We start from the raw sequence: 11,224 nt of genomic DNA on the forward strand, positions 1-11,224 counted from the left end.
TATCTCTTTATACTTGGTAACTGCTAATTACGTGAGGAGCGTAAACGCGAATCCTGTTGATAGATCTATCGGGCTGACATCCCCAACCGGGTTGGACGACCAGCATTTAACGGTTGCACAGTACTTCATTTCGTTACTACACTTGGTACGGTGTAGGGTTTATTTAAGAGTATGCTGCTGTGACTTTTAGTTAAGTATGGTTACCAAGTGCTCAACGTCTTTTCATACACGAGGAGTGTATTATGTATAAACTTTAAATCTTGTGGTCCATTGTTATAACGCTGCTAGCATCAAACCTATATATCTCACCAACTTTATGTTGACGTTTTAAAGCATGTTATTCTCAGGTACGAATTAAGTCTTCCGCTGTGCTTTAGCTCATATTAAGGATACTAGTTGGGACCATGTAAGCCATGATACAAGAACGTTGCATTCGAGTCATTGAAGATCATTAAAGACTATTATTAAGTAAATGACAGATTAGGTCATTTGGATATTATGAAATGTTAGACGAACATATCAATTTTTGATGTAATGATAGAATGCCCTTTTAAGAATAAATGCAACGTTTGAAAAATGTATCATATAGAGGTCAAGTACCTCGCGATGTTATCAACTATTGTAATTCGTTTGTAATCAATACGGACTTCGTCCGGATGGATTAGTTCGGGTTCTTTCAGTTGGTATCAGAGCGTTGGTCTTAGCGAACCAGGTCTGCATTAGTGTGTCTAACTAGTAAGTTGTTAGGATACATTAGTAAATCTGGACTTTGACCGTGTCTGCATGTCAAAAGTTTTGCTTATCATTTCTAGTCAGAAATCATCTACTTATCATCCTTAGGGAATTACCTGCTTATCATTCTTAAGTTTAGACACGTCTTACTGCATTTAGTGCATCGATAGTGTATAGACAAAATTCGTATCCTAGCGTATCTATTACTATAGACATTGCCTGACGAATTTCAAAGATTCTCCGCAATTCACGGGATTTTGAGTATTATAAATACATATGTAAATTATGTATTAAGAATACCAAACTCAACTCCTATAATCTATTTCAAACCAAAAATTCATTTCCCCGACTATACAAGATGGATTCTTCATCCAGTTCGAATTCCTCCGACTTCGATAGCTACGCCGATATGGATTTCCAATCAAGCTTCGAGAACAGCATCACCGGAATGGATCAACCAATTTCCCATCATCTATTCTGGATGAATTGGGGATGGGTTCGTAATATACTAAATTTCTGGAGGCAAGAAGAAGGTGATCCATTTCATCCACCAAATTGTCCTCTTAACGATGAACCTGAAGCACTTACCGGCGAACCTATACGAAACACCATTTTCTCGCTCATTTCTAGAGTATCTCGACATGATTACATACTATCCCATATTTCAAATCTTGTTCATTCGCTCGTTCCAACCGTCAATCATCCCGGTATAATAGAAGAAGTCAACGAGCTTCGCGCTCGGGTAGTGGCTTTAGAAAATACGGTGCGAAGGTTACAAACACCAGCAGCAGCAGCAGCAGCGGCATAATCTGTATCACCATCATCAACGTCGATAGTACTCTTATCATCCCCAAACCACAACCACACCGTAAATCTTAACATCACAAACTGTATCTCGGATATCAACATCACATACCTCAAAAACCTCATCGGAACTTCGAGTAAGATCTTCGTTCTATATATCAATCTACATCGATTATCTTCGCTTTACGTATCATTCTACCTCATTTTTTTCCTCGTTCGACATAGTGATTATGTAATTTCTAAAGTTTTAGAGATTATGTAATCTAGTATTAATAATAAATCAAATGAGTTTTTGACTCATTAAATCCATAATTACATCCGATGAAAATATATATGCAAGTATATTTTCATAAAGATTGTAATTAAATTTTTTTTTTGTACAAACTGTTAATGATGGAAATATTTTAACGGGTGGGTAGTACCCGAGAAATATTTAGAATTCACATTAATAAGTTACACTGTACATTCTTCAAATCTGATTGAACTATCATTTACTATCCTACTTACAACTATCGATATACGTATCCGTTCACCACAGAATAACCATTTCTATTCAAATTTCATATTTGGATTTTGACCTATCAGAATCCAACAAGTGGCATAACGAAGAAAACATTGGACAAAAATAAAAAGTGTTAGAAACAAACGAATTAATTAATTGAAATTGTGATAGGATTTCACGCTAACTGTTCCGGCTAACTGTTCCCAGCTAACTGAATAACATTTAATTTATCGCAATTTACCTTCTCGCAATTTTAATTTCTGCACTGTACATACTGTCGGGACACATGTACAACAATACGTCGGATTAATTCTGAGACAACACGTTGTATAATGGGTCATGATATATATTTATTTATTTTACGCATTTTAAATAACGGGACACGTATGCAAGGTTTCGACTTATCATATTGACCCATCTATATATATATTTTGGAACAACCATAGACACTCTATATGTGAAGGTGGGAGTTGGCTATACAGGGTCGGAGTTGATTCCAAAATATATATATACTTTGAGTTGTGATCGACACTGAGACCGGTACACGGGTCACGATACGTATTAATTATGTATATTAAATTATATATGAATATATTGAACTGTTGAACTATTGGACCATTGGACAATCGGACTAATAGACTGCTAACTATGGACAAGTAAAATAAATTAAAATATTGATTATAACATATGAAACTAAATAATTCTTCAAGTTTGCCACTTGATTTCATCTTAAACCTCATTTGTACCTCGATAATTACAATCCGCGATCAAACCTTTCATAATCCTTGAAAATACCTCAATCGAGAAGTTGAACCAACCGCACCTCATCTACGGAAGAAAAGATTTATGCACCTGAAAAACTTTCGAATCCAAATTCATAGTTTAACACATATCGTGTTGAATCCTTTGCTATTTATTAGCAAAAACAACCCTACAATTTCTTTTCAGGAAGCTAATTTTGTCACAGCTCCACTTCGACTTTTCAGTGAGACTACTCCTACTATAACCTCGATATTTATACCTTATTCTTTCGACGTCGTTACCGGGGAACCTTTTATATCCCACCATACTACATTCAGCGTTTAATCATCTAAAAACACAATTCTCTTGAAACCACCTCGATTTGAAAACCAATGACCCAGATTCATTAACTTTGAAAATGCTGACGAAGCAGCATGTTGAAGATGGTCTTAATGGCCAAAAGTTGATGATAAAGAAGGAGGTGTTAGGAACACTCGATAGAAAATTTGGTATCAAAAATCGGATTGAGCTAACCATGAAGGAAACCAAGGACAAATACAAGGACCAAACTATGTATTTAAAGAATCCTGATGATTCTGTTTCTGATGAAATCTTTAGTAAACACCTTGCTTCTAAATCTAAACCCTTACGGGTAAATTTTCATCATCATCCTTTGATATTAGAAATTCCAAGATATTATCGAATCTTTCATATTTTCACAACTATTCTTATCTGAGATCATCTATCTTTCCGTACTATCTGCATTACAACATAAAAGAAACTGTGTTAGTTTCTAAGTTCTAAAACCTTCGAGTTTAAAATAGGAATGTTCTGAAGCAGTGTTGGGAACTGATACATGAATTAGTATAATATAATGAAACTTGATCAACTTCCTTATATTATAGTAAGCCATGTTAAGTTTTTAATGGAATGTGATGATTCACAGTACCATCATCATGTACCATGTTACACGACTCTTATATTCTATCCACTTTTCAAACATATCGAGAACATATCTTCCTGATAAGTTCTATCTTCTCTTCTGAATTCTGGTAATTTGACCAATCAAAATCGTGCCCATACCATTTCTTTCTAAGAGCATTATCTATGTTCATTCTAAATTTCATACCTACGAATTTCGGACCATTGTTCGCTTGACTCAAGGACAGGAAGAGGAAATGAAAGAATGAAGACTCCAAACCAGAAATTGGAGTATAAATCGCAACAAATAGGAGAAAGCATAAACTGTGGATGACAATGATTATGGAAGACAGAAGTAGGGACATCGAAATATAAGGGAAGATATAAAACCCAACAACCACCCAGAAACTACAAATCGTGTATATCAATACGTATTGCAACGTAAAGATACGGGAGAATTAGAAACAATATAATTCCAAGGAAATTATAAGAGTGAATAGATTCTTCTGGCGGCAGATGAAAGAGAAGAATGAAAGATATGAAAGTTAGAAATATAATAAGAATCAGGATTGGATGGAGCATATTAAGGAAGGAGTAGAGGAAGAAAGAATAGAAGGTGTAGAGAATAAGGAAACGAAGGGGGTGGATTTATAGCAATATATCAGACAGAGAAATCGGAACAGATTATGGCATTAATCAAAGAAGATTTTGATTTCCTAAATCGCCGAAGAACCAAATCTTATTACGCAAGATTTTCTTTAAATTCTGGAAATCAATCATAACCACGTCATCAGTTAAAACGATTCCATACTACTCATTTCACTCTTTTGTGATAGCTTCACTCGCGCGCTTCACATGACTGAATCGCTTTATCTAATATCTCTCGATGATAATAAAACTTCATAATCGTCATGAAAACATTCCCATTGTTATCTATGACAACCTCTACCAAATTTCGAGGACGAAATTTCTTTAACGGGTGGGTACTGTAACGACCCGGAAATTTCCGACCAAATGTAAACCCTAATCTCTATATGTTTCCGACACGATAAGCAAAAGCCCTAATGTTGAGTCTAGAAAGTCTGAAATCTATATTTGGATGATTAGTTACCCTTTGACCAAGTCTGACGATTCACGAATATTTATGTGCGTATACGATATATACTTATTAATTGATAACATTAACAAAGTATTAGATATGTAATATTTAGGTTTGGATATAAGATTATTATGTTTATCAGCGAGAGTAAAAGATAACTTAATAAGTATCTGAAACTGTATCTGTCAAATTATTAACGAATCGTTTTAATTAAAACAAAGGTTTTAAACGTTATCTTAAAAGTCGAAATATTTCTAAAAACCTTTTGACAAACTACTAATGATAACGGTCCGTGATTTGAATAAAAACGAATATTTAAACAAAACGTGTTCATTAGATATATTTTTGGTATTTTATAAAATGATTAAATATCAGATTTAACTAAAAATATACGTCTTGAATTTAAATACATTTTTAAAAGTAATGAGACTTTGATTTATACAAGGAAATGACCACAATGCTCAAAAGATTAAGTTACATTTTTAATGGGATTGTTTTTATAATTTAAAATCCATTATTTTGTCAAAGGTACAAGTCACTAAACTTAAAAGGTTAATTTTCTTCGCGTATGAAACTTTATTTGAAAAACCGGAACCGGAACATTAGTCACGTGACAACGTAAAAGTAATTTTTGTAAAAAGTATATTTTTACCCTTAACGTAAATATAATATATTATTTAGTTAATTATAAAAATTAAATATATTAAATAAATAAGAATTAAATTGTTTTAATTAATATAAAATATTAATTATATGTGTCGGCATACCAAAAACTGAATGGGAGACAGCTGTTATCGTGGGCCCGCGACTCGCGGCCTCTGGTGCCCTAATACTCCGCGACACGCGCCACACTGGAGCCCACCATACTCTCTTTAAAAACTCGGGTGTTTGCAGATTGTGGGGATCATATTTTTCTTTGGTGTCAATCTTAATACTCCGTAATAATTATATCCTTTCATCAAACACCTGCACACACTCACACCTAAATAATTATAACTATCTACTACGTATTATTTATCATATTTATTTTTTTTATTATTAATTTTATTACAAAAAATTATTAATATTAATATTAAGATTGATAATCTTAGTATTATTATTATTATTAATATCAATTTTAGATTATGAGTATTATTAATACTACTTATACACAAAATGGTATGACGGGGTTCTGCCCAAGTGTTTCCAAAACTGGTTTTGTGAGTGAGATAGTAACGAGGAAATTATGGGTCATAGCTATGGAAGTTATGGGTATGGATCGGGGGTTTTGCTTGTGAGCTAAACTAGTATTTATCGCCTTCGGGGTGTTTATATATCTATCCTGCAATATTGAATCTCAATATTAATACGTTCGTGAATCGAAGGCCAATCTTATAAGTTACCAATGGTGTTATATGTATTTTTACTACAAAATACATTAGGTGAGTATATAGTCCCTTTTAAACTTTAAATATTTTTGGGCTGAGAATACATGCGCTGTTTTTATAAATGATTTACGTTATGGACGTAAGTGATCAAAAATAAATTCTACGTTGAGTTATACCATGGCATATCTCTTTATACTTGGTAACTGCTAATTACGTGAGGAGCGTAAACGCGAATCCTGTTGATAGATCTATCGGGCTGACATCCCCAACCAGGCTGGACGACCAGCATTTAATGGTTGCACAGTACTTCGTTTCGTTACTACACTTGGTACGGTGTAGGGTTTATTTAAGAGTATGCTGCTGTGACTTTTAGTTAAGTATGGTTACCAAGTGCTCAACGTCTTTTCATACACGAGGAGTGTATTATGTATAAACTTTAAATCTTGTGGTCCATTGTTATAACGCTGCTAGCATCAAACCTATATATCTCACCAACTTTATGTTGACGTTTTAAAGCATGTTATTCTCAGGTACGAATTAAGTCTTCCGCTGTGCTTTAGCTCATATTAAGGATACTAGTTGGGACCATGTAAGCCATGATACAAGAACGTTGCATTCGAGTCATTGAAGATCATTAAAGACTATTATTAAGTAAATGACAGATTAGGTCTTTTGGATATTATGAAATGTTAGACGAACATATCAATTTTTGATGTAATGATAGAATGCCCTTTTAAGAATAAATGCAACGTTTGAAAAATGTATCATATAGAGGTCAAGTACCTCGCGATGTTATCAACTATTGTAATTCGTTTGTAATCAATACGGACTTCGTCCGGATGGATTAGTTCGGGTTCTTTCACCGGCGAACCTATTCGTAATACCATTTTCTCTCTCATCTCCAGAGTATATCGTCATGATTATATACTATCTTAAATTCTGGATCTTATTCATCCGCTCGTCCGAACCGCCAATCATCCCGGTGTAGTAGAAGAAGTCAACGAGCTTCGCACTCGGGTAGTGGCTTTGGAGAATATGGTGCAAAGATTACAAGCACCAGCAGCATCACCGGTGTGACGACCCGAAAATTTCTGACCAAATTTAAACTTAATCTTTATATGATTCCGACACTATAAGCAAAGTCTGTTTTGTTAAGTTTTAAAAAGTTTGAACTGTTTTATTTCATTCATTTAACCTCAGACTATTCCCGACGATTCATGAACAAGTGTTTGTAAACAAATATATATATATATATATATATATATATATATATATATATATATATATATATATATATATATATATATATGTTAGGATATATAATAATTTGAAATTATGAAATATAATATTAGAATTAAAAATGTAAAATAATGTACAATTAAGTTGCTATTAAAATATATATATATATATATATATATATATATATATATATATATATATATATATATATATATATATATATATATATATAAATTCTATACATAAATAATACTATAAATATTATAATACACATATATAATTAATAAATATTAAAGATTTAAAAATATTATGTAATAAGTAAATATGATACAATTAATAAATTTTAAAAGTAATTACAAGTTAAAATATAGTTATTAATATTATTATAACTTACATTCGGATTAAAGATAAATGTTAGTATTAACATTATTGTTATCATTATCATTGTTATTAGTAAAACTATAAACTTAATTATTGTTAGGATTATTAAAACTATTCTTATTAACTTGATTACTAAAATTATCATTTTATTAAAAATTGTTATTATCATTATTCTTATTAGTATTATCAAGATATTAATATCATTAATATTATTATTATCTTTATTATTATTATTATCACTAGTTTTGTTATTATTATTAATATTAATGTAAATATTAATGTTTATATTATTACGAATATTATGTTTCCTTAATATGTAAAAATACAGATATAATAAAATAAACGAGATGTTATTAGAATAAATATATATAAATACATACATGAATTCTGTACACAATTAATTTTATATGTATATTGTAATATATATAATATGTATAAATATTCAATATTGTTATATTGTAATATAAGTATTACATAATTAATAACACATAATTACAAGTTTAGATATAGTATTATATCAATATTAATATTATTACTCTCATTATTATTTATTTATATTAATATTTATATTATTATTTGTACTATTATAATATATAATATATAGATATGAAGCTTGAAATATATAAATTGATATAGTATTATTATTACTAATATTATTATTATTATTATTATTATTATTATTATTATTAATATTAGTATTATTATAATTAGTATAATTATTATTATTAATTATATTATTATTATAAACTTAAAAGGTATTGTTATCAATATTGTAATTACTTATATCATTATTAATATTATTATTGTATTATTAGTATTTTTATTATTATTATTATTAATATTAATGGAATTATATTTATTAATAATTAATATAAATTACACCATATAATATATTAAAGACATAAGGTACGCGTAATTTAATCAACTTTTTATTTGATTTTTTTCTTCTTTTGTTTCTTCCTCTACCCGTGAACTTCTATCGCCTCAATCATACATACAAAACAAAGTTTACTCAATTATTGTTGTAATATAAATCATTTACTGGTACGTTTCACAGCTGCTGTTGTTCTTGAAATCAAAAAGAAAACCACAGCAATAACTCTTTTATTTTTTTTCTCTTCTTAAACCCATTTTAATCCATAATCTATTTTCGAATCAAACACAAAATCTAATAATGCAGAGGTGTTAGAAATCATATAGTTGAACTATCTGCAAGTTTTCATCATTCAATTCGTCCGTTTGTTGTTGAATTTGGGAGTCAAAGCTGAAAACAAAAAGTCAACAGAATTTTGATTATTCGAATTCGAGTTTTAAAAGCTGTTTTAGGTTCAATTGATAATTTATAAAGTTTCTATAGATGATTTAAGAAGTCTTTCATGTTATAACAATTGAGTAAAACGTTTTACATTTCAAAATCACTTTTTTTTTAAAATCCATCGAAGAACAGCAGCGTGAGCTGTATCTATTTTTCTTTATTTTTTTTTGTTATTTTATTTAATGACTTTCTTTCTAGTTCCATGTTGGTTAGAAGTCCAAGTCTTAAATTAAATTTGTAATTCGTGAGTATGATTTTGGTTTGAGTTTGGGTCGAATGAATTTGAGGAAGAAGATGAAGAAAAAACAATTACGGGTTAAATAGTTTTAGTTTAGAATACAAATCAGAAAATGGGTAATAGCCCAGACGGTTTAGGGGAGTGGCGGGTATTCGAGAGGTCGGGGGTTCGTGTCCCTAATGGAGCATTTTTGTACAGCCTTTTCATTGAAGGTAGTTCATTTTTTATTATTATTATCACTTCCTTTATTATTATTATTATTATTATTATTATTATTATTATTATTATTATTATTATTATTATTATTATTATTATTATTATTATTATTATTATTGATATTATTGTTGTTATTGGTTATTGTTACTACTAGTAATATCATTTAATATTATAATCTTAATGATTATTATTGTTACAAAAATAAGTATTAGATATTTGTTATTATTATTATCACGATTATAATTACAATTAAAATTATTATTATTATTATTATTACTAATATTAATATCATTATCATTACTAGTATTATCACAAAATATTATTATTATTATCATAATTATTAAATTTATCAGGTTATTAGTAATATAAGTATTACTATTATTATTATTATGATTAGGATTACAAATTGATGTTATAGAAACTTTACTCACTAGTTAGAAATTAAACGCGAAGATTATGATTATTATTATGAATATAAAAGTTTTAATAATATTGTTAAGATATAATTATAGAAATCTTGAATATAAATATTATTATGAAACTAATTAATTTAAAATTTTAATTAGATTATGATTTAAAGAAATTAATAGGATTATTATAATTATTGATATCATTGTATTATAATACAACATGGTATTAAAATCATTATCAAAATCATTATTATTTTTATTAACCTTATTATAAATTTTATCATTATTATATAGTATCATTATCATTTCTAATATTAGTAATGTCATAAATATTAGTAATACCATAATTAGAAATTCTATCATTATTATTATCACTATTAGAATTATTAATATTAATATTTTATCAGTAACATTAAGTATTATCAATATTTTCATTTTTACCATTATAAATATTATCTTAGTATAATTATAATTACTACTTTCAACAAACAAATGATAATCATATAAAAGTAAATTTAACTTAACTATAGTAATATTTTCATTTAAAATGAATACATTTAATTAAATAATAAAATATATATAAGTTATTAATACAAAATTTTTATCACTAATAATAATAATAAATATATATGTCCGATTATGATTATGTGTATTAATATATATATATATATATATATATATATATATATATATATATATATATATATATATATATATATATATATATATATATATATATATATATATATATATATACGAATGATATAGGTTCGTGAATCCGAGGCCAACCCTGCATTGTTCAATATCATCATATGTATTTTTACTACAAAATACAGTATCGTGAGTTTCAATTGCTCCCTTTTTAAATGCTTTTGCAATATATATTTTTGGGACTGAGAATACATGCGCTTTTATAAATGTCTGACGAAATAGACACAAGTAATCGAAACTACATTATATGGTTGAATGATCGAAATCGAATATGCCCCTTTTAGTCTGGTAATCTAAGAATTAGGGAACAGACACCCTAATTGACGCAAATCCTAAAGATAGATCTATGGGCACTAACAAGCCCAAGTCAGAGAATTTGAACTGCTTTAGTACTTCGAAATTTATCATGTCCGAAGGGAGTCCCGGAATGATGGGGATATTCTATATGCATCTTGTTAATGTCGATTACCAGGTGTTCAATCCATATGAATGATTTTTATCTCTATGTATGAGATGTATTTTTATGAGAAATGGAAATGAAAATCTTG

Source organism: Rutidosis leptorrhynchoides, chromosome 3 (genome assembly GCF_046630445.1).
Source record: "Rutidosis leptorrhynchoides isolate AG116_Rl617_1_P2 chromosome 3, CSIRO_AGI_Rlap_v1, whole genome shotgun sequence".
Lineage (NCBI taxonomy): Eukaryota > Viridiplantae > Streptophyta > Magnoliopsida > Asterales > Asteraceae > Rutidosis > Rutidosis leptorrhynchoides.